The sequence below is a fragment of the Halichoerus grypus genome, chromosome 8 (assembly GCF_964656455.1).
Source record: "Halichoerus grypus chromosome 8, mHalGry1.hap1.1, whole genome shotgun sequence".
NCBI lineage: Eukaryota > Metazoa > Chordata > Mammalia > Carnivora > Phocidae > Halichoerus > Halichoerus grypus.
In genome coordinates this window covers 86,298,935-86,324,967 of record NC_135719.1, presented here as the reverse complement: position 1 = coordinate 86,324,967, position 26,033 = coordinate 86,298,935, and the positions used below count along the sequence as shown (strand labels likewise).

Below are 26,033 nucleotides of genomic sequence, written 5' to 3'. Positions count from 1 at the left end.
TGTAACATAGTTTTAAAAAAAGAAAAGAGAGAAAGGGAAAGAGTCCTCTGATACTTAGCTCAACTAAATGGCTCTTCTTTCTCAATTGGAGCATCCAGTGCATATTTTCCTCATAAGCATATTTTATTTTCTATATTAAACCACAAGATTCATTAGGTAAGTGTAGTTGAATAATCTGAACAGGTCCTAGAACTTTCTTTTTCAATTTCTCTCTTCTTCTATGAACTTACACAGCTGTTTAGTTCTTTTGTAAACAGGGAAGGCTAGGCACTCTTGCATAGATCTTTTTAGCATATGAAACATATTGACATGAATATAACATATGTGCCAAAGCAATATTATTCAGCTAACATTTCAACGAAATGTAACATAAAATTTTAAATTACATATTTCTGCCTATATTTGATTCTTGTTTACTGTATCTGATCCAGAAAAAAAAAAGACTCTTATTATGAAAAACCATCTCTAATATCTTTGCATTTTAATAGCATTAGAGAGGAATGGTTATTACTAGTTGTTTGTCTTGCAATTGCTCTAACATCACCAAGTGTCAATACAGCAGTTTGAGTTGATCAAGACTTTTGATTCAAATGGCGGGTGTCCAGGAGAAGGGCACTGACAGACACAGGTATGTTAAAACATGGAAAGCCGGTAGGATCATTTTGTTTATTGGAGCAGCAAGGTAAAAGACAGGTTTACCCCTCTGTTTGAAGAACATTACCTTAAGCAAATCTGTTGCATCTTATTGCCTTAGTTTCTTCAAATAGAAGGCACAAGCTCTTTTCCTTCTCAGGGAGAATGGTGTTATTATTGATTACTGGCTCTTCACAATAAAAAATAAAATATGTAGTGTATTAAATTATCTATATATATATTAATCTTATTTTCTAAATTCTCATTAACAAAATCTTTTTAAGATTTAACACTTTTGTTCTCAGGAATAGAAGCATCTACTAAAATATTTTAGAAATGTCTTTTGCCACTTATTCGTTGTATAAATATGAGATTGTCAATACCCTAATTGAATGAAATGTTACATTTCTCTTTATAATTGCACAACAATTGGATATTCTGCCAGAATTTAATTTTCATAACACTGAATAACTGCAAATCTCTTAATACCTACTTAAACAATACGTCCTTTCATAACTACAATGCTCTACATAAACAAATACCTCAGAGTAGAACATAAAAGACTCTTGCAAGTTGAACAGTTCCTAGGAGTCAAAGTAGGTAGCTATTTTTTCCAAAATGTTAGTATCAATTTTCATATGTTGGGCACAAACTGAATAAGTAAGAAAAACTAGATAGGAGCATGGAGTATATATTATGTCAACTGCATATGAAATTTCAGATTAAGATCCATGTCATTTTTATGAGCTAAAGCAAACTATGATTCATATGTATGTCCTCTGTACAATAATATTTTTACTTTTCTTACCTTACCTAAAAGTTATAAAAAAAAACAAACCCCCAAAAACATATTGCAACCTGATGCAAGCTATAAGGAGGGGTGAGGAAGTGATACCTAAGTACTTGGCTCCTGGGTAAGAGGAGGTAAATGGTCTCTCTATACACGAAACAACTGAAGGGGGGACACTAGGATATTAGATATTTTGCAATATGCTGTAAAAGCTCCCATAGTAAAGTGCTCCTGTAATCTGATCTATCTCTTTCTTTTTTTATTAGTAAAGGTGAAGTACTGGCTGGCTTCCTTGCTTATATGACTATTTTTTGTGCCTAATCTTCAGAAGGTATCAGCGCTGCTGACTTAAGTCATGCTGGTTATCATTTAGCTCCTGCCCTTCCTGGAGGGGGCTTGACCAAAAAAAATAGGGAATTTTAGATAAATGAAATTTATGCTGACTCTCCCCACAGTGGCGTTTACTTTAAAGTCTGATTTAGAGAAAGAAGGCCTATTTGGGGAAGATCTCTGACTTCTGTGATTTCCTTAATAATCATCCCTCAGGTTTCACTGGCTTTAGGGGATTTTATATGGCTTTATTTGAATACCAGTTGAGTACAAAGAAAAAGCCTGAGAAATACCTCTTCCAAGGATTTCCAACCCTGATGGACTTGAGAAGAAAAGTTTTTAAACGTACCAGGTTTAGTAATTTAAAAAAAAAAAAAAAAAGCTCCATTCATTCTCCTTAGCAATCATTTGAATAATAGGAATTTTTTCCAAAAAGATCCATGCAGATTAATTGGATAATTTCCGTGAGGGAAGAATTGAAATGGCAATTCAACTTCAGCTTCAATCAGAAACTCTGTGACTCTTTAGCCTGATCTTTGTTGCTCCATAGGGTTTTTAGCTTGTTAGGGAACCTCTGGTGCCATTACACAATTTTGTGCTGTGTAAAAGCAGGGACCCCAATGTTTGGGCAATTCTACAATCTGACTAGAGTTTCTGGTTTGCTTCCTAGAAGGAGCTTTGTTATACCTAAAGTGAAGTGGCTTTAATGAAACTCCATTGCTGGTGGCTAAAGGGCTTCCTGTGTCTAGTTAGAACATGGAGAGGAGGTGAATTGAGACCCTTCTCACTATGCCCCAGGGAAGCATTGTTAGCATCCAGGAGAATTTGGTTTCTGGAGTTTTCGTTTGCACAGATTCCATACTGTGTTATCCATTGCCAGTGGGATAAAAGGGGAGGTTTTTGAAGAGAACTGATACCATGATTCTCATATGAACAATGCTTCATGTGATAGGCATGACCAATCTAAAGATAAGTGTTTCAAAAGGAAAGAAAAAGTTAATTCTATTCTAGGGGTAAAGCATAACAAGACCAGAAAGATATTAAACTTGGATGAATTTGTATCATAGGTATTAATTCATAACAATAACAATAGTAACAGCAACAAAATATCCTCATCAGTTATTCGAGACCATTTGTGAAAAGTTACTCCAGATTTGTGCAATTGCAATCTCTTATTTATCAATGAAACTCTTGGTTTCGCATAAACATTTAGTCTTGTCCAATTGCTCCCCATCTGAATAAGCTAAAACACACATACACTTACACACACACATATACACACACACAATCATTCATCTTCAGAAATATTTGAGGGTTCACACAGAAATGATTTAAAATATATGGATGTGACATTCTTTGTAGGCTAGTATCCTATTTCACAGTTTCAACTAAAGCAGTCCTTTAATTCATTCCACCAGATCCTAGCAAACCATCCTAAGTAGTTCTAGATAAATGTAAAGATAATTTCCCAAGTGCTACAGATTTCTTCATCAGGAAGTACTTTTAACAATTATTCTAATTTTTAAACAACATTTGATTCTAGTCTAATTCAGTCCCATTGAATGTGAACTGATCGTGATTGAATATAACTGATTGTTGTTCGGCCTTTAGCAACCAGTTGCATTAATGAATTGCCTGAGGAATGTCCCTCAGTTCATCTGTAGTTATACTGAAGATTCAGTTGTTATCTTATTAATCACATAATCATAAATATGCTGTCTTGCATTCTTCTAACTCATGAACATAGACACAAGAAAAAAAATCTAGAAACCGCTCAGGGGTTTGGAAGTCTCATTTATATTCTTTAGTAATAGACATGTTTATTATGTTGGTCAGGGCACATTTTCCATCAGCACCCACATGTCTACCTTTACTCAGATGTCAGTATGATACATGATGGTTGCCCCACTGTGATAAATAGTGAGAAGAATAGATTCAAGAAAAGTAAATACTAAATTGTCATGTGTCCTTCCAAATATGTGAAAATACGTACAGTCAAATTTGACCTCAGTCAATTCTGACTTTCCAATTCAGCATGCTAGTTAGGAGGCATGCTTTCAGAGTTTCACTTCTCAGAACTCCCTGCTCACTTCTAACATTTTGACTTATTCAACTCAAATAATGAGTCAAAAATCAAGAAGCAATTAAACTGAGTGCAATTGAATTCAGTATGCCAGTCTTTTATTCAGGTCAGAATAGAAATGAAAATTAGAGAAAGTGCCAAATTTGATCATTGAAAAAGATAAAGCCTAAGATTTTAACTGCTGTATAATAATTTAAACCTTAAACTCTTACAGACATAATGTTTTGAAATATTGATTTTTTTTTAGAAAAATAAAAGCTTTAAGCAAGTATAATTTCATATTTTTCTTGTCCAACTTCTACTATACTTTATACCCCATATCATTGGTCATCTCCCCTTCAGAACTCTTCCAGATTAATCTGACAATATTTTCATAAGTTAACATGCTCAAATACCTGTCCCCATCATGTATTTTTCATAATCACATACTGCCAGATGCAAACTTTATTATAATATCTTCTTTATCTACTGTTTTCAGAGAAAAAACCAATCCACTTTAATACATTTTTTTTATATCCTTCTAATTTGGGGCTCTAATTTGGTGGTATAGATGGATATATCTAAACCCTTACATATTGTAATTTAAAGCCCACCAAGGAAGAAAGAAACTTACCTTTTAACTTCTTAAAAGCATCCAGAGATCCTGACATACTGTATTCAGAGCAGTAGAAGTAAGACTAATAACTTACTTTCACTAGTTATAATGGAGGCCAGAAAACAGTGAAATTACATTTTTTGTCCAGTGATCCAGTCTAGATTCTATAAACACAGAAAATATTCTTCATAAATGAAGTCTCTACTTAGAGACAGGTTCAAAAACTGAGCAGATCCATATTAAAGAAATAACTCAGGAAGTTCTTCAGAAGGACAAAAGCAAGGGTATGCAAGAAGAAATATAAAACAAAAAAAGTGAGTATATGGGTAAATCCAAATGAATGTTGACTATCTAAGTCAGTAATACTAATATCTTATGGGGTTTAAAATATTCTTATCTAACATAATATGTAAGACCTCACTACTAAAAATTGTAAAACACTATTGAAAGAAGTTAAAGAAGAATTAAATAGAGGAATATGCCATCTTTACCAATTAGAAGACTCCTATTGTTATGTCAATTGTTACTTAAGAAGACCTGAAATTCACTAGAATCCCAATCAAAATTCCAGAAGATTTTTTATGTGGAAATTTAAAAACTGATTCTAGTGTTTCTATGGAAACACTATCAAAGTAGCCATGCAGAAGAATGAAGCTAGAGGATATACACTACCAGATATCAAGACTTACTATAAAATTACAGTAATTAAGATTGTATTGGTGTTAGGTATTAGGCACAAGGATTGGCACAAAGCCACTGCTACAGTTCTGGAGGGGAAGTATATCTTTACAAATAAATGGTGGTGAATTAATTGGATAACTGCATGAAAAATAGGAATTCTTCCCTGCTTTACACCAAGTACAAACATTAGTTTGGAGTATATGGATCATATAGAAATATGGAAATTAAAAGTCTAAATCTTCTATAAGGAAACAGAGGCAATGATATTAATGACTTTGTGATAGGCAAATATTTATTATATAAGACGTAAAAAACTAACCATTAAAACAAAATTATATAAATTAATAGAGTGAAAATAAGTCAGAAACTAAGAAAAAATGTTTGAAATGTCTGTGTCCAACAAAGGACTCAAATTCATAACATATTTGAGATTCCATAGGAAAAAAAAACAGCTCAGTTTTAAAATGGTCAAAAGAACAGGCACTTAAAAAGCAAAAATATCCAAATGGATAATAAGCATATTAAAACATTCAGCATTATTACTAAGTAGTGAAATGAAAACTAAAATCACAATGTTATGCCACAACATACCCATAAGAATGACCAAAATAAAAAGGATGGGCAATACCAAATAATGGGAAGAGTGGATCAATTATAAGTTAACAGATCATCGATGGGTGTATAATTGGTACAAACGCTTTTGAAATCTACTTGGCAATATCTAAAGATAAACATGTACTTAGTAAACATCCAACAATTCCACTCCTATGTGTATTCCTAATGGAAAATGAGTGATGTACACACACACACACACACACACACACAAGATAAATAGCTGGCTAGAGTAAAACATACATACATACATACGTACACATGGGCATGTATACATGCATACATACAAACAATCACAACACTGGAAGAGGCTTCTGGGCACGAAGGATGGAGGAGATATAATTAACTTTACAGATAGAAAAACTGAGGCACTGAAAGGTAAGGAGATAGATCGTGAATACTGGATGTCTGGGGAATCAGGGACAAAGGCAAGTACTTCCAGACTGTGAGTGATATGAATATGAGTGATATGAAAAACAAGATTGGTCTTGCTTTCCACTGGCCTTGGCCCTGACCCTGGAACACAGCTCAGTGACATATTATTAAATGCATTAAGCAATAGATCATCTCTTTATGCCTACAAACCCCAAATTAAAGCTTGTAGAAATAGAGGTAAACAAGATGAGGCCAGAATGAACAACTCAAGGTGAAAGTGGGAGGGAGATAGTAACAATTTTCCTATTCCATCTATTCCACATCCCACTATAAGACCTCCTCCACAAGGTCAATAAAAAAGAGGGTAAAGCGGAACAAATGTATTGTCTAGATGTTTGGGGAAAGTGGTGCAAAGCTATTAAAAAAAATAAAAAATAAACCATATTAAATATGTGGGGAAAAAACTATCTGAAACCAAATTGGTTACAGTAATTCCCTCTCAGAAAATACTTTGAATATTATATATTTCTGCAGTGATGAAACTTTTTATAAGAAGCACTTTTATATTTCATATAAGTTGCAATAAAAAAATTTCTTAAAAGACTAAAATATATGTAGAATTTTATGACAGCAAGAGCAAGAATGCAGAAAAAGGATAAATGGTATTAAGATGTTTTAAATGTTCTAAGGCCCTTACTTTGTCTGGAAAGTAAAAGTATCGATTTACATTAGTCTTTGATGTAAATATTGTATATTGTAATATCTAGAATATTGTAATATCTAGAATAACCATTAAAAGAGTAGTAAAAAATGAATATAAGTAATAGCATGGGAGAAATTGAATAATAAAAAGTACTCAAATTTTCCATAAGAAGGCAAGAAAGGAAAAAGAAAATGTGCCTAGAACAGTTGGGACAAATAGAAAACACATAGTCAGATAGCAGATTAAACCCAAATATATCAGTGGAATTATTGGATCATATGGTATTTCTACTTTTAACTTTTTGAGAAACCTCCACACTGTTTTCCACAGTGACTGTACTAGTTTACATTCCCACCAACAGTGCATGAAGGTTCCTTTTTCTCCACATCCTTGCCAACACTTGTTATTTCTTGTCCTTTTTATTTTAGCCACTTTAACAGATATAAGGTGATACCTCATTGTGGTTTTGATTTGCATTTCCTTGATAATTAGTGATGTTGAGCATCTTTTCGTGTATTTGTTGGCCACACTATATGGTTTCATTCATATGTGGAATCTAAAAAACAAAACAAATCAATAAACAAACAAGAAGCAGAATCAGACCTGTAAATACAGAGAGCAAACTGGTGGTTTCCAGAGAGGTGGGGGGCCAAAGGTGGGCAAAATGGGTGAAGGGGAGTGGGAGATACAGGCTTCCAGTTATGGAATGAATAAGTCCTAGGAATCAAAGGCCTATAAATATAAATATAAATATAAATAAAAGAAATATAGTCAATGATATTGTAATAGCGCTGTATGGTGACGGATGGTAGCTGCACTTGCGGTGAGCATAGTATAACATATAGAGGAGTTGAATCACTATGTTGTACACCGGAAACTAATGTAACTTTGTGTCAACTATACTCAAATAACAAATTAAAAAATATATCTCAGTAGTTACATTAAATTTAAGTGAATTAAATACTCTAAGTAAAATATAATTATTTAACAGGTTAAAAAAAACCTGTATGCTGCTTACAGAAGACACATGTTAAATGTAAGTTTGTAAAAAAGTTAAAAGAGAAAGGGTGTAAAAAGACATACCATGAAAACATCAAAAAATGTACAACTGGTGTAACTATATTTATATCAAACAGAGTGAAGTTTAAAACAAGTAGTATTGCTATAAAGAAATTCCATAATAATTCAAGTGTCAATCCATAAAGATTTTTAAATTATAAATTTTATGGATTTATTCAAATGAGTCTATTCACATAGACTTCTTGGCAAAATAGTAATAAATAATAAAATGATAAAGGTCCAAGATTCTTTCTTATGAAGTGAAGTATTTGGGCAAGGCAGATATTTTTCCTATGCAGAGTGTTTTTCCCACTTGATTCAAAGCTGTGTTCCCAAACATGGAGGCTGGCATTCTTCTAGGTGCTAGATGCATTTTATATGTATATGATTTGTCTCACCATATTAATTATAAGATCTTTGAATATGGATCTTGTTTGTAATTGTTTGTATCTTTCACACCATGTAGCAGAGTACTTACACATAATACATGTCCAAAAAATAATGGCTGATTGACTAAATAGATAGAAGTTTGTGGTATCTTCCATGAGACCTGCTATTTTTCTCCTGCCATAGAGCTTTTAAAATCTCTTTTTTTGTTTTATAATAATTAGCTGTGGCTAGACACAATAGGTATTATATTTTCATATTATGGATGAGTTATATTGATTGGCCGTTAAAACATCCAGAAATTAGAAAGGGCTTAGCTTATAAATAAACAAAGTTGATTTTCAAAGCTACTTTTTCTATTTCATTGCATGTAATATCCAATACAATAATTATTGTTAATTTCTATGTTTTCTATGTTCACTAAACATAGGAATTATAATCAGTTCTCAACCAGAATTTTACAGCTCTCCTACATCTTCTCTATCCCCAACGTCTCCTTCTCAAAAGGCCCTTTCTTTGTCTATAAACTAAGTAAAGTTGTACCCCCAAAACAAAAACTAAAAAAAAAAAAGCAAAGACAACAATAATAAAACCTTACTTTTCAACCCAGTATTCTCCTCGGGAATTTTTCATCCACTCTGGTGGGAAAAAAACTCTGTATTCATTGTCTCTTTTTTACTCCTAGAAGCTTTGCCAACAAGATTCTGTTTCCAGCAGTGTTAATGCCGAACTTCCTACACTCCTATCTTTTTAGTCTTTTCCCTAACCAACCTGTCCCTTGAAACTCTCCCCTAAATTAATTCCCATTGTCCTAAAGTTTCCTTAGATGCTATTTTGTTTTATCTATTTTTTAGTTTACTAAGAAAGCTCTTTTCACTATATCTGGTCCTTCTAAGCAGGCAGACCGCCAAACTTAGAGATAGAATTCTCTTCTCGTCTCACCCTTCACAGACTCTGTGACCTCATCAGCCCTGGCAACATCATGTATTTATTTCTATGTGAGTGATTCCCGAGTTTCACTTATAACCCTGCACCTCTCTCTGCCTGCTAAACACTGCCATACAACTGTCTTACTAATTTTTTTTTGAGTTTTCAATTGGTTTATTTTTTTATTATGTTATGTTAATCACCATACATTACATCATTAGTTTTTGATGTAGTGTTCCATGATTCACTGCGTATAACACCCAGTGCTCCTTGCTCTTTAAGAGGGCACATAGAGCAAGGAGCACTGGGTGTTATACGCAGTGAATCATGGAACCCCTCAGTTTGCTTCTCAGAGTCCATAGTCTCTCATGGTTCATCTCCCCCACCGATTTCCCCCCCTTCATTTCTCCCTTCCTGCTATCTTCTTCTTCTTTTTTTTTTTTTTTACCATATAATGTATTATTTGTTTCAGAGGTACAGGTCTGTGATTCAACAGTCTTACACAATTTACAGCACTCACCATAGCACATACCCTCCCCAGTGTCATTCTACCTTTAAAATACCTCTTGAATTTTTATCATTTTTCCCCCCCAGTGTCCCTACTCTAGCTCAGATCTAAAATATCTCTCATGTAATCTAATGTCAAAAGTTATTAAAGAGGGCACGTTCTGCATGGAGCACTGGGTGTTATATGCAAACAATGAATCATGGAACACTACATCAAAAACTAATGATGTAATGTGTGGTGATTAACATAACATAATAAAAAAAATTTGGAAAAAAAAAGTTACTTATTTTTCTGGCCTTTAGCTTTACATCTCCAAGCTAACATCAGTAGAACTTTATTTCCCAAGGTGATTTTTTTTTAATAGAAGACTTATATCAAGAGATATTCTTCGAAGAAAAAGAAGTAGGGGTCAAAAATATTTGACCCTTTGCTGCATGTTAGAACCTGTTTGTGAAGAATTATAATAAATATTAGCACATGAAGGGTGGTAGGAAGTAATATACTCAAGAATATAGTATTGGAGGGGCGCCTGGGTGGCTCAGTTGGTTAAGAATATAGTATTGAATCATATATTCTGTAGAATACACTTGGGTAGAAGCTGTGCTGAAGTTGCTAAAGTTGCTTCTTCCTGCTCTTCGTCCCCAGTCCAACCCTCCTGCCTCTGCCCTCCAAGGCTCTCACTGTACCATCTATCACAGGCCATTCGGCTCATTATCATTTCTTAAGAGAGAACGATCTGCCTCATTCATCTTTTATTTTTCCATATTGCCTATCATGATCCACTCTACCCATAAATAGTCAATGAATGTTTCACAATTTGGGGTTAAGTTTTCTTCATAGATTGATTTAAAAATAATACCTTACTGGTTTTGAATTTTAGGATTTTTTCATTAATATTTAGTGATCTAGGCATTATTCATGATTTTTTCCATGGAATTGTCAGACATTATGAAAAGCTCTTAATCCAGACCACCAAAAAAGCATAGTGTAAATTTCAGAACATTAAATAGTTTCATACTAAACTGAATGAGTTAAACCTACTCCCAAAGCACCTAAAACTCTGGAAAGAAGTGATTTACTTACTTTCATGAACTCATTAATTAAGTGCTCATGATACTCTAGGCTTTTACCAAAAATACAGATGATTCAGTCTTTTTCTGAAGAGACCATCTTCAGTTTCTATCTGTTATTATTAGAATACACATGTGGCTTATTGGTATCTGCCACCCCTGGGGGACAATGAAGTGCATCACAAAGAGAAAATATTGGCACAATAATTGTCTCCAGCTAAAATTGCCTAAGAAACAGAAGTTGCTGTCGAATAGGGTGACGTATGCTGGCAGAGTTATGTGAGAAGTTTGAATTGCCTCTTTCTGCATTAATGTCTAGCATGTCAAGCACTTAGTTTCAGAGGGGTAGATCTGGTATTCTATCACACCTTTTAAAATTAGCCCAAGGTAGCCCAAAGCAACAAGTTTCCTGATGGTAATACCATGAGTATGTAGGCAAATGTGGTAATATGATGACTTTGCTAAGAGTAGTAATGATTGTTAGGACACTAGAGAGGCTTCTGATTTCTTCCTAAGCTATGACATGATATTTCTCTTCTAACCATTTATCGACTAAAGATACTGTTTCTATGGTATGGATTGGAAATGCCTTTTCTTTTGAAAGACTAAATCTTTTCTTATATGAGCATCTTTAACTATTCAATGGAAATCAAATCAGTTGTGAAAATGAGGTTAATTTTTCAGTCTTGAACATGAGAAATTAGATATTTAATCTTGCTGAATTCCTAATGGAATCCATGAATCTAAATCTTTTTATGCCATTACCTATTTACTGCAGAGCTATGGGGAATAGGAAAGTTTAAATGCTTCAGCCATTTCTTTCAAAAAACTTTCTTGTGCATTTTAAATCCATGGAATTGCAGGGGAAGGAAAATAATCCTCCTGTAAATTAAGTCATGATGGTCTTGATGATCGGGTCAGACCAGCTGATAAGCTCTCTGTAGGAATGCAGCACAGCAATCGACTGTCATAAAGATTAACATCCATTTGCTTAGCTAATGAGTGCCACATGCACAGCATATCCAAAGCTCAAGCTTTAAAAGGTTGTATCCATTTTTATCATCACATCTGGAAGCACATCCAGTGTGGTATACAGCTGCATGACTGATTTTCATGTTTGTGGTTTGTAATCAGTCTCGTTAATTTTTAGTCATATTCCATATATGCTAGTGTACTTGGAAATATATATTATTGGACAGCTGGAAAAGTTTCACTTTTCAGGTGTTTATAAATGCATTTCAGCACTATTTTTCTTTCTCTTTGGCCTTGAATGGTTCTCTCTTATTAATTTTGACGTGCATAGTATCTTACAAAAGGTAGCCCTTCATAGGTGATAATGCCACAAAGGTTTGCACAGGGATTGCTTTAAATAGACATTTTCAATTACAGAAAAGTCTCTTGACCCCATTTGGCCTTTTTCAATGCTATTAAAGTAAGAAAAAAAGGAAATGCAGTCACAAAATGTTAAATGTTTAAAATTAGCCTTTGCTATATTTTGCTTTGAAATACCTGCATGTGTACTTTTAAAGATGTCTGAATGATGTGTCATGTTATGTTGAGTATCTTCTTTCAAAATAAATCCTGCCCCTCAAGGATATCTATATCCAAAGTAGCTATGCCGTAATGTAGACTATAATAGCCCTTCTGTGCTAAGAAGAACAGGGATAGAAATAGATACTGTATGACTAAATGCTGATTGACAGCTCCATCACAGGCATGGTACTTCTTTAGCTAAACTGCAATAAAGAGACTTCATATCGCACCATTCAACAGATAATAAAATAGCGTAAACAGATGTAACCTTGTGGAAAAAAATTGTCTACCCGATTATAGTGATAACAAATTGTGCATTTACTTTTTAAATATCTTAGATAAAGATCACAAAAGTAAATGTTGATTCACAAGGCAAACTTCGTTCTCAATTATCCTTTTAAATGTTGTTTCTAATAGAAAATAATATTATATCTGGATACTCTTTAAGTACATGAAGGCAAAATATTTTCTTAGGATGTGTGAATTTTTCAAATATAAACGCTGATTGAAATGTCTCCAAGTTTCAGATTGGGGACAGCTTAAAAGCTCCGACAGAATGCAACTTTACTTTGAAACCTGTCAGAATTTGCTGCATTGGTATATTATTGGGGTGGGAGAAGACCTGAAGAACTCTTGTCATCAGAAGTTTTATAAGAAATAAGTAGGATCTTTAAAAAAGAAAAAAAAAAAACCTTTACTACTCACAGAATCATACATGACAATGAATGGCATCATTATAATGAGTAACATAGACTCATCTACATGTAGCCTTGGAATCAAGGAGCCCTCACGAACTCCTTCTCAGTTGCAAGAACTTGTATAAAAATTGAAGTGAAAAATAACAATTTAAGTCTCTAGAGTTGACCATACTTAGTCACTTTGTAACATATACACTATATACTTTTGAAGTTATTTCCCTTTGATTTCTTTTAATTTTATTGTTATTACTCCTAATAACTACATCTCTAACATCATCAGGAGTTACCACTGGCTCAATCATGACCCACATACTCTGTATAAATCATCTTTCATCCAAATTGATGAGAGATTTGGTGCAAAACACGTGTGATTATGTCCATTTCTGATTTCATTTCAGTCTGATGGCATTACTTTTCCATGATCTTTTTGTGAGTGCTGAATATTTTTTCAAACAGAATTTAACAAGTTCTAAGGTTAAAACTCATATCTGTTTTGATCCATGTGAGATAACTGAATTGAAATACTCTCAATGATAGAGCAGAAGGGAGTGTAATCAATGGCATCCACACAGAATCCTTGGGACATATAGAGTTTCTGAATCTCTGAATTCAGCAATGCTGTCAGTGTTTTGGCTGGCAGCCTATAACCCCCTTTTAACCTGAGCCCAGCTTACTCAGCAAGCTATGGCAAATGACTGCTGAGCTGTTACTTTCTTATTTCAAAATACACCTCCAGTTGAGAGAGGGACATGCTCTTTTACATATGGTATAGGATTTTGTTTGGGAACTCAGTTTTCTGTTATGAGTTTTTTAAAGAAATGTGCAGCAGCAGCAGTGGCAAAAAAAAAAAAAAAATCAGAAACTTTGGAAAGGACGGAGGGAGGGTGAACTCACAGAAACTGAGATGCTGTACTTGTTTTGGCCAGGCACAGAGAAGTTGAGAAACACTCTGTAGGTGGGCCAACAAATCTATCATGTAGGACAGGGACTACAGAGTTCTGAGCTAAAGTTCTTCCATCTAGGCTATAATGCCACCACCACTCACAGCCAAACAAGAGCAGCTTTATTCTACTGTCCCATATGTTTGTATATCTAAAGAAGTAGTAGTAGAGGGTTGCTGAAGAAAGGCAGGGATTATACTGACCCTGTGTATGAGAGGGTAGGTAAGGAGGAGGGAGGAGAAGAAGTGATGGAAGTGGGGAGCCATCTTCTAAAGAGTGATGATGACAAGCACAGTGACCACAAATTCCCCACACTCTGGGAAACACCAGTGCTTCCAAAACTAAATGCTGAACTGAGTCAAGTAGAACATTCAAGTAATATACTTCATTCATTCATTCATCATTCATTCATGCTACAAATATTTACTGAGAACAACCTGTGTTTAAGACACTCTTGCAACACTGTGAATATAGTGCTGAACAAGAGGCAGACCTTGCCCTCAAGCATACAATCCAGTCAGGAAACATACAGTAAACAAGTAAATACACAGTATATTTCAAGCAGTTTCAAATGCTGTTAAGAAACATAAAGGAGGATAATGATACTGACAGTCTCTGGTGGGGAAGGTAGACAGTATTTCCTTATTGGGTGATCAGTGAAGGCCTGTCTGAGGAGCTAGAATATGAACAGAAATGTAAAGTTAGGCAGGGAACCATGTAAAGATCTTAGGAAGAATTTTCAGGAAAGAGAATAGCAAATACAAAGGACCTGAAGTAAAAATAAATTTTGTGGCTAGCATTAAAGCAAGAGTGAGAACTAAGCAGAGAATGAGTGAAAATCATGGTAGAAAATTAGGCAAGGGTCAGAGTACACAGGGTTTCAAAAGTCATGGCAGTGGGTTTGACTTTTATCATGAATGGGATGAGAAACCATCAGTAATTTCTCTGTAGAGGAGAGATATAAAATTGGTTGAAATCTTTAAATGACTCCAAGGATTCTGGTCTGAGCAAATGGATGAATAGCAGCATTATTTGCTGTAGTGAGGAACGCTAGAGAGGGTGGGGAGAGGTGAGAAAAAAAGTTCCAACTTAGATTAAGTGTGTGAATGTATTAGATGTGTATTAGACAACAGAAAAGGAATGCTAAGTTGGTAACTGAATATCAAAATCTAGGTCCCAGGGGACAAGTCTGTAATGGTGGAAAAGATTTAGACACCATCAGCATTTACATATATATTTAAGGTCATGGGGCTAGAAGAGTTTGTAGAATGGCTGTAGATAGCAAAGAGAATACCAAGAACTGAGTCAGGGCTCTCTAACATAAAGAAGAGGACCCTGCAGGGGAAATGGAGAAGAATCAGTAAGGAAGGAGGAAAAAACCAGTGTGGTGTCTCATAAGTTAAGTGAAGAGAATATGCCCATAATGAGGCAGTGGGCAACTCTGTCACATTCTGCAAAGAGATCAAGTATGAGGAGGACTGAGAATAGATCATCGGTTTTGGCAAATGATAGGTGTCAGTGATGTCCTGGACAAGGTTTCAGTGGAATAGTATGGAAAAAAGCCTGATTGGAGAGGCTGAGGAAAGAATGGAAAGTAAAGAAATGATGAAAACAAGATTGGAGTCTTAATTTCCTCATTAATAAGAAGCAGAACTTGACCTCTTCCAGCAGCCCAGGATACCGAAAGGGAAGAAGGTGAAGAGGAAGAAGGTGGCCCCAGCCCCTCCTGTCATGAAGAAGCAGGAGGCCAGGAAGGTGGTGAGTCCTCTGTTCAAGAAGAGGCCAAGAATTTTGGCTTTGGACAGGACACCCAGCCCAAAAGGGACCTCAACCGCTTTGTCAAATGGCCCTGCTACATCTGGCTGCAGCGGCAAAGGGCTATTCTCTATGAACATCTAAAAGTGCCTCCCACGATTAACCAGTTCACCCAGGCCTTGGACTGCCAGACAGCTACTCAACTGCTTAAGCTGGCCCACAAGTACAGACCAGAGACAAAGTAGGAGAAGAAGTAGAGATTGTTGGCCTGGGCTGAGAAGAAAGCTGCAGGCAAAGGGGATGTCCCCACTAAGAGGATGCCTTGGTGGAAAACAGGAAGTCTCAGCTGGTAGTGATTGCACATGATGTGGATCCCATTGAGCTGGTGGTTTTCCTGCCTGCCCTGTCTCGTAAGATGGGGCCTCCCTACTTCATTTTCAAGGGGAAGGCCCGGCTGGGGCATCTGTCCTCAGGAAGAACTGCACCACTGTTACCTTCACACAGGTCAACTCGGAAGACAAAGGAGCTCAGGCAAAGCTGGTGGAAGCCATCAGGACCAATTACAATGACAGATACGATGAGATCCGCTGCCACTGGGGAGGCAACGTCCTGGGTCCGAAATCTGTGGCTTGCATCACCAAGCTGGAAAAGGCAAAGGCTAAAGAACTGGCCACCAAACTGGGCTGAGTGGACGCTGTTGAATTTTCTGTACATAAAAGTAATAAAAAGTTGTCTTTCAGCCAGTGTCAAAAAAAAAAGAACTTGATCCAAATAATCTGAGATTTCTTCTATCTAGACATTTTTCATATTTTTATCATGAGTTTGAGCTCTTTTTATGTCTGCCATTTTGTCAATCCCTGAATTCCTGGTTCAATTCATGTTCTTCCATTGCAATTAAAAATGAGACAGAAAAGTAATGAACATTAGCAATTTCTCCCCAGAACTAATTTTTCAATTTCAGAGATCAGGTAACATCATTACCATCATTACCTGTTAGCCTATGCCAATAGTTTTAGGCTGCTATTTTGGATTTGTTGCCCTTAAGAGAAAAAATATTTTCATTTCCTAATGTTCAGTATTTTCTTAATAAATTATTTTCAGAAAACTACTGCCTTAAGGCACCTCTGCAGAAAAATATAATAATTGACAACATTGCAAGTAAATTTAAAATATATCTAATATAGCCTAAGAGGAGTTAATAAGATGCCTTTCACTTCTGATCCAAAGTGGACAGTGGTTGCAATGATTAGACATTTTAGAGTTATCTAGAAGATATTCCTATCTTGGTAATAGGAATATTCAAGTCAGTGAATTATTTCCAGGGAAAGAACGGAATGAAGAACTCTTGTTTAGGTATATCTCTTCCATATACAAAGCTATAAAAACAAAGCAAAACAAAAAACAAACCAACTCTGGCCATTCAAGCAATAGTTCTACTGTTACTACTACTATTACTACTACTACCACCACCACTAATAATAATAATGAGTAAATCAGGCGAGAGTGATTTGATAAATATGGTCTACCTTTCAACAGAGTGAAAAGTGAATCGCCAAGCAATGCTTTAGTGCAGTATTTTATCCATGGTGCATGTGATCCCAAATCTGTCAACATTAAACTATTGCTTCTATAAAGCAGATGGAATTATGCTGCTGGGAGGGGGTCTGTGATATATAATAAGAAATATATATTTAGTCTTTGTCCCTGTTTCTGGTACAGAACTAAAACCCTTGGAATTTCCTAAGTAAAGAGAACAATAAATGTGTTTTTTGTTATGTGAATGAGGTGACTTTTGGAAGCACCTAAGGATGGGGGTTGGTTACCGGAAGAACTAACCTTATAAACAGAGAATTGGAACTTTCAGTCCCACTCCCCAGCTTCTTGGGAGGAGAAAGGGGCTGGAGATTGAGATTAATGACCAATGGCCAATGATTTCATCAATCATGTCTATGTCATGAAACCTCCATAAAAACCCAAAGGAGAGGATTCAGAGAGCTTCTGGGTTGGTGGGCACTTGGAGATGTGGGGAGAGGGGCACACCTGGGGACGGCATGCATGGAAGCTCTGCATCCCTTCCCCATATCTTGACCTGTGCAACTCTTCCATCTGGCTGTTCCTTAATTATATTTTTTACATAATTATATTTTTTACATAAACTGGTGATCTAGTAAGTAACATGTTTTTCTGTGTTCTTGTGTTCTGTGAGGCACTCTAGCAAGTTAATCTCATTCAAAATTCTAATTGGTAATTTATTTTGAAAATTTTCTGGAAATATTTTCCTTGTTTAGAGGAAATGATGTTTCTTATCATTTCAAGACATAGAAACATATAGTTAATAAATAAAAGTGGCATTACAGAAAAATTCGGAAAGTGTTCATATGAAAAAAATTAATCGATTGTCCTTTCTGTCAGATTGTACACATTAAGGACTTTTCTCTTAGAGCTCAGGTTTAACAAACCAGTATTTTCTAATTAGCCAGTAGGCTGACAGTCACACCCCATCTGCTCTTCCCCAGCTCACAACACACTCTATCTCTTCCAGCCCTGCATCAAGCTCCTGCTGTTGTTCTCCACATAGCATCAACTTCCTTTTCTGCCCTGCTCCCAACCCATCCTTGTTTGGAGCTGTCAGCTCTGGGTCATCTGTGACTCAGCACTGAGTTTCATACCAAAGTAAGTTGAAATCCGTTTCCAAGCCATTAACTCTGTATTTGCTCAAGCCAAGAGTCACAACCCCACCTAAATCCTCTATTTTCTGCTAGGTCTTGACCCATTCTTTTGTGGAGGTTGCATGTCCTCCCTCAGTCAGTCACAATGAAATCCAAATAAGGGTTAAATCCTGACCCTACTTGGATTTGAAAACTTTCCCCACTCTAGATGCACACAAAGACTTGAAGCCTTTACAAGGACAGAATCTGATAGAACATCTCTTTTCTTAGTCATGTGCAAGGATAGATTAAAAGCTAAACATGGCTCAGATCAATCAAAAGTTCAGACTACTGAAAACTGCTCTTTGACTCTGGGAAACTGATGCAGCTTGCTATTAGGTGAAAATCTATGAACTGAGAAGGCTACCATTAAAAAACTTTTAAAAAAATACCCATCATTTCTGATGTAACCATAGATTATGATATGATAATGTGATGTTCTTTTTTTATTATATTAAGTTAGCCACCATACAATACATCGTTAGTTTTTGATGTAGTGTTCAAGGATTCATTAGTTGCATATATGTTGGATACATTCTTTGGCAGTGAGACTACAAGAGAAAAAATATTGCTAGTCTATTTTGTTTTTAATAGCAAATAGGATATATGGTGCTTTATTTAATCCATATTCACATATGATGTATATCACTGTACTTTATCTTTCACTTTCCTATATTTTAGTGTTTAGTTAGATAGTGATATTGACACCAAAACAAAGACTTGGCGTATGTTCGGAGTGGGCTATAACTCAGTTGCTACTATTTTCCATCTTATTTTCCACAACGTCTTAAAAACAAGAGCCTGCCTTACTGTTCATAGTTCTTAAGCATAGTAAGACATTGCACAAGGTTAAGATCTAATTATTAGAAGAAAATACTATACTAAATGATAGGAAACTATCTCCCATTCCCTTCTGATCTGACTTATTTGTAAATTTTATAGATTATGTCATTTCATAATTACATTTTTAAGTAAAAATAATCACTTAACATTCCCAGAAAGTATATAAAGCTTTTTAAAAGTATTCTGGATCCTTCCTTACCCAGGGATTTTTTTTTTTTCTTAAAAGAACAAATACAAACTTCCAAACTATTTGGCTGTTCCATCAAGGAGTATGTTTATACCAGCAAGATATTTGAGTCCTCCTCACTTGCTGCTAGCTATGATGTGGCAGATTGGGTCCAGATTCTGACTGAAATGTCTTGGGTAAGAAACTCAGAAGGTGAATTTTTAGTGGGGCCTCCATATACTAAAAGCTGCTGCCTAACTGGCAATAAATGTAGCAGTAAAATTGGAGTCAATAAAAAATATCTTGAACATGAGCATAAATTAGGAACAAAGATTAAGTGCCACATGCTTACAAAACTTCTCTTTCCAAAGAATGTGCTATGTAACTTCTGATCTTAAAATAAGAAATGTCTTTTATTTACTTATTTTTTGCTTTTCAGTCAACAAATGTTCAATAATGTTGCTGCTCGATTATGCACACAGCCTGCTCATTTTCTGAGCTGGCTAAACTTTCACCTTGTCTCAGTGCTCACTACCTTTGATCTTTCATTACAGAGCTCAGAAATCTTGCAAAATAAGCATTGACTAACTAAAACCAAGGAAATACCATTTGGGGTTATATTCTAATCAGGCAACAATCTGGTAGTGACTCTCCAGGCTTTGACAGACAGAAACACTTAGCTGTGATTGTGTATGATATCATGTGAGTGAGTAAGGATCTTGTGTTCATCAGTCTGTTTACATCAGGAGCTTGTAAAGAAGAAAATCACTTCGCTTTGTGATGATGATTCTCTCTGACCTTGCTAGCACCTGCAGAGAATAGATCATGCAGTGATCCCATCAAGCACATTCCTTCATACCCCCCTGCCACCCCCTCCACACAGACACAATGTTAACTAAGTACTCAATAGAAAGTGTAACTACCCAGAGGTATATACTTAAATTATAAAGCTTTTTTGTCTTTACAGTCTAGGATGTCATGATTTTGCAGTAGTAGAACTGTGCTTTTTCTTATTTGAACTTGACCTTTCTGGATTCATTCTCAATCCCACTAAGGCAGCAATCTAAGTGATGGAAATGATAGATATTAATAACTGGTGACATGATTTTTTTTTTAGTCTAGGGAAAAAAGAACCTAATAAGAAAGCAAGAAGACGTATTTGTATTGGTAGATTTATTTTTGTGGTTATCCATCAAATAGATGGATCTTATCGAATAATCTACTAATAATTTTGTCTTTCCTTTTATTATGTATAGAAAACCTGCACTTCATCAAATTACTTCTGCCAGTTTTCTATACATACAGTAAACGATTTTAGAAATTAACTCAGTAGAGCTCTTTGTTAAAATTTGTCATTTATCTATTAAAATTCTTCAGCTTTTGTCAGACAATGTACTTAGCTCTGTAATAAGAGTCCCTGAAGATGTATGTGTGATTTGTCAAAAGAGAGACAAAAAGTGTATAAAACTCTAAAATGTCAGCAATCAGGAGATTTAACAGACTTTAGTAAATTTACATAGAATGAATAGAAATCTTTGATATTAATAAACTTAGCTCGGGGGAGTACAATAGAGGGGGCAAAGAATGATAATTTAAATACAATTTCAACTTCACTTCTTCCAATTTAAAAATTATTACAGATAAATGTATGATAGAGTTTAAATAACATAAATGTAACTGTTTATCATCACTCCAAAGTTTCAGAGTGAGAATATTTTTTCTGAAGTGAACCAGTAAAGTATATAATTCTTCACTTAGTTTATTTTCTCCAACAGAAGTACTAATGGAGAGTGAGACAAACCATATTACGTATTATGAGATTGTCTGGCAGAGAGTGGATAGGAAGCAAATAGGTTGGCTTTACTGAATCCCAAGAATATGTTGTATTCCTGTATGAGGAATGCCATGACAAGATACCACAGAGGGAGTGGCTTAGATGACAGAATTTATTTTCTTGCATTACTGGAGGCTGGATGACTCAGAGCAGGGTTTCATATCTTCTGAGGCCTCTCTCTTTGGCTGCAGGTGGCAGTCTTCTCATTGTGTCCTCACATGGTTTTTCTTCTGGGCACAAGCATCCTGGTGTTTCTTTGTGTGTCCAAATTTCTTCTTACAAAGACACCAGTCAGATTAGATTAGGGTCTACCTTAATGGGTTCAGTTTAACTTAATTGCCTATCTTTAAATAAAGTTACTTGCAAAGTACTAGGACTTCAACATATGAATTTTAGGGGGACACAATTCAACTTATAGCATATGTGTTCTGGAGTTAGGTAGGATGCTTATGGCTTTCAGGTGCCAAGCTCTTGGCAATGCCCTGAAGGTAGAACTCTCTTGCTTACACATTGGTAGGACCAAGAGAAGTCCTATTCATGGGTACTAGTGAAATGGAAGTTCATCTGGAAGACTATAAAGCTGTAAATGCTTTGATCACATATCTTCCTTCCCCTCCTAGAGAAGGATACATACTGTAGCATGAAAGACCCTTTCATAGCTTTAATTCCCACCCTGCATTTCCCATTGACTACAGAGAGTCTCTGAGCCTGAAATTCTCCACATCCTTCAGTTCGTTCGTTTGTTTGTTTTTTGTTTTTTTGGTCTATACCCTTCCTTTTACGAGGCTTTGTCTCTCCAGGCAGAGTGTCAACCATTGTATTGCTGTGGAACAGTGAGCACATTGGTCTGTGTGCGGGAGTGGAGTAAGACAGTGTAGAATTCACTATGTGAAAAACAGAGATCTTCTTGTCCTTTTTCATTCCTTAATTGCTTCCTTGAACTATTACATGAGAAAATACATTAGTTAAAAAACAGAACATGCTAGCGTATTTTCCCTTAGAACTGGAAAAGAAAAACTGTGGCTCGGGAAAAGAAAAGAATGAATAATATTGGCAAAACTTATTTTGGCATTTGAAATTTTATATTGGCACCATTATTTTATACATTTTATATTAGACTTAACTTCTCCATTGTAAAGGTTTCCTCTCTTATAAAACCGTTTATAAGTGGCTGAACAGTAGTGATAACAACAACAGTAAACAGAGTTTACTATGTGGCAGGCACTGTACTAAACATTTTAAAAATAGTAACTCTTTTGTTCCAACATAACCCTGTTAGGTAGATAATAGTAGTATGGCCATTTTACAGATGAACAAACTGAGCCACAGAGAGGTTAATTGATTACCTAGGGACATAGTAAGTGACAGAGCCAAGAACTGCACCCAGGCAGTCTGAGTCCAGGGCCCAGGTGTTCAGCCACTACTTTATCCATCTTTAATAAAAAGGCTTATATGCCAGTGACCAGTATTCATGACAAATGGTAATTCTGATTTATAAAGCCAGTCTTCTGCACCATTAGCAGGGAAGAGAAGCAATTTTTTTCAGACAGGAAAACATTTCAACTTAAAAACTAGGACCATATGGTAAGGAAATACATGCATTTGTACTAAAGTCTCCCCCTCTGGTGCTGTTTACTAATGTCCTCTTTGGATATTTGCCGACAACTTTTGCAATCCTATTTGTCCTAATACATTGTGGCTCCTTATGAAACAACCAGAACATAAATTGTGCCTGCCTACATATTTTAAGCCCAGTACTTTCGAATTATCAAGATAATTTCCCTAACAAATTCAAAAGATATTTTAAATGAAAGTTGTCTTCCCATGATTATGCAACTCTTCAAAGCACTTTTATGTGTGTTCCTAAAAATATTAAATGAATGTTCAAGTTGTTGCTTCATTAACCAATATAGCTGATATAAAAATATGTGTGGCACAAAGATTGACCTTACTCTTTGCTCAGAGAAGATGATGCTGATGGATAAGACTCTAGCCAGTAATGAAATAAAGGAGAATGACATATAAATTGAGTCTTTTTTTATTGGGTTGGAGCTATGTACAAGAATATTCCAGACGGTTCACTAGCCAGTTTTGACAAAGCCCTGTTAGTACCCCAAGCATTCCTCTACATTTCCCAGTTTGCTTTGCAGTTAGGTTGGAACCATGTGGCAAGATTGAGACAATGGACTATCAGCCAAAATGTCATTCTGATTCTAGGCATTTAAGAACAGGTGTGTTTCTCCCATTCTTCTCTACTTCTGCAGCAGTGATCTTAGAATCTGTGTGTTCCAGATGGAGCCACTACAGGTGACAGTCTTCTTTGTACCCTTGCTGACCCATATTGGACACATAAGATTTGCTGTGTTAAACCTCTGAGATTTGGGGATTGGTTTGTTATCACAACATAATTTAGCCATACCTAATGAAAATGAGGATGTCTTCACGGGGACAAATGTAGAAGATAGGAGTGGGGTGCGGATTTGTACCCTTGGATAGGAAAACTCAGTGGACTTTCTTTACATATTTCTCACATCTAAAATCATATCTCTTAAAGATCCAAAAGAGTTTATTTTTTAACTTATTCTAAATTTCCTTTCCAGTTCCAATAGCTGACATCTTGGGATAGATGTTATAAAATGTATAAATAATTACAGGTACAAACATGGAAAACTCAAGAGAAAAGGTACTTGGAACAAGAACAATTTAAGCAAAATTCACCTGACTATAATTGCCTGTGCCTAGCAAAATGTCCTCCTTGCCTAATTTTACTTTCATCCTGTGACCAATTATTGTGCTGAACAGTTGGCTTCATTTTAGTGGCTGATGTGGCACAACAACCAGTTCCCCTTTTCAGGACCAATGTGTTCATTCTTCCAGCTGCTAGAGGTATTCCCTGCCAAGAGATCACAGCTGAGTCCCTTTCTAGAAATTACAGCTGACCAAAGTGCACTGCCTCCCCAAGATGTACCTCCTTCTCAAGGTAGCCCACTTCCGATAACTTCTGAACATGGTGAATACAAAGGTCTTGACCCTTTTGAAACATCTTTGAACAGCTATCCCAGCTCAGGAGCTTCCCATCAGATCTGCTGAGGCCTCTGTTACAACTTCATTACATTTTAACTCTTCCCTCTGCCAATTCTTCTTCCCTTGCTAACTAACAGATATTGTTCTTCAGAACTGTCTCCAATAAATCTCTTGTAGTTAAGTCTCTGACTCAAGAGTCTGAGTCAGAAGAACCCAGTTTATGACATCCATAAGGCTCCAAATGGAATTGCAACTTGTAATAAAAGGGTAGTTTTTGCATAAAGAAAATCTGAATCCCTATTCTTTGTAAAATTCAAAAATTTTTTTAAGGATTTATTTATTTATTTTAAAGAGAGAGAGAGAGAGAGCAAGAGCATGAGTGGGAGGGACAGCGAGAATTTCAAGCAGGCTCTGCACTAAGTGCAGAGCCCAACATGGGGCTCGATCCCAGGACCCTGAGATCACAACTGAGCTGAAACCAAGAGTCAGATGCTTAACCAAGTGAGCCACCCAGGCATCCCCACCTTATTCTTTTTTTTTTAAATGTCTAAGATAAATGGCCTTATTTGTAATTCTAAATTATCACAAATAACAATTTAATATAAAATCATATAAAATAATTATTGGAATAATTTTAGTTTTCCAGAGAAGTTACAAAAATAGTAGAGTTCCTGTATACTCTTCACTCAGTTTCTTCTGTTAAAAGATAAACTGAGGGGGCGCCTAGGTGGTTCAGTTGGTTAACCATCTGCCTTTGGCTCAGGTCATGATCTCAGGGTCCTGGGATGGAGCCCTGCATCGGGCTCCCTGCTCAGTGGGGAGTCTGCTTGTCCCTCTCCCTATGCCCCTCCCTCTGCCCTCTTGGCCTCTCTCTCTCAGTCTCACTATCTCTCTTAAATAAATAAATAAAATATTTAAAAAAAAGATAAGCTGTGGCATATTAACAATTTTAAGAATTTATTTGAGCAAAAATCTGTTAGAATCACTCAGTATGCAATTTAGCAGATGATAAGGAGCTCTGAGAAGCTGTACAAAATGAAAGACTTATAGGCAGAAGAAGTGGGAACAAGCAAGTTATACAGACAAAAAAAGCAAGTTGTTTATTGCAAAGTTTTCCTTTCGGGGATGTTGAGGGGTCTATCAGGTAGATGACCTAAGTAGTGTTGATCAGATGATTCCCGAGTAAGATTCCATTTCTGGGAGATTCAAAACTGTAAACCTTAGTTTGGTAATGTGACTTAGCAAAAGCAGCTCCATTTTGGGCCTGATGTCTTGTTTTTAATACCTCTAAATTTAACATCTTACATTACCATTGTACAGTTGCCAAAACTAAGAAATGAACATTGGTACATAACTATTACCTAACCTCTAGACTTTATTCAGATTTCACCTGTTTTGCCAATAATTTCCTCTTTCTGTTCTAGGATCATCACATCCAGGATACAACATTATATTAAGAGAACAGTAATTTTTAGTTGACAAAATTAATAAAACTCATGAATGTATGTGTGTGTATATAAACAACTAATTTAAAATTGATTAACAAATATAGGAAATATATTTTTCAAATTACATAAAAATAGTATACCATTTGATACTAACTAGCTGTGTGACTTTATGAATATTTCTTTACTTCTCTGGGCCTGGATTAACATATCTATATAACTATAAATAAGATGGGCTTGAATTTGATGATATATTTGGTCCTTTCCATTTTTTATGTTCTGTGCTTCAAAACTGTTAAAAATGACATGAAATTTTGCAAAGCATCATAAAGA

At 35.6% G+C, this 26,033-nt stretch overlaps 1 long non-coding RNA gene and 1 pseudogene across 9 annotated transcripts in view; both read left to right on the top strand.

Annotated features, from left to right (window-relative positions):
• LOC118530243 (uncharacterized) overlaps nt 1-26,033 on the top strand; it is a 449,173-nt gene that overhangs the window by 302,593 nt on the left and 120,547 nt on the right. Inside the window, exon 7 of one of the 9 annotated variants that reach the window (XR_013440657.1) lies at nt 18,223-18,354. The exons of the other annotated variants lie outside the window; for them this stretch is intronic. This is a non-coding gene — a long non-coding RNA (uncharacterized LOC118530243). Of the gene's footprint in view, nt 1-18,222; nt 18,355-26,033 lie in introns of those variants that run through there. 9 annotated transcript variants of the gene reach the window in all.
• LOC118530239 (large ribosomal subunit protein eL8 pseudogene) lies at nt 14,174-16,441 on the top strand (annotated as a pseudogene).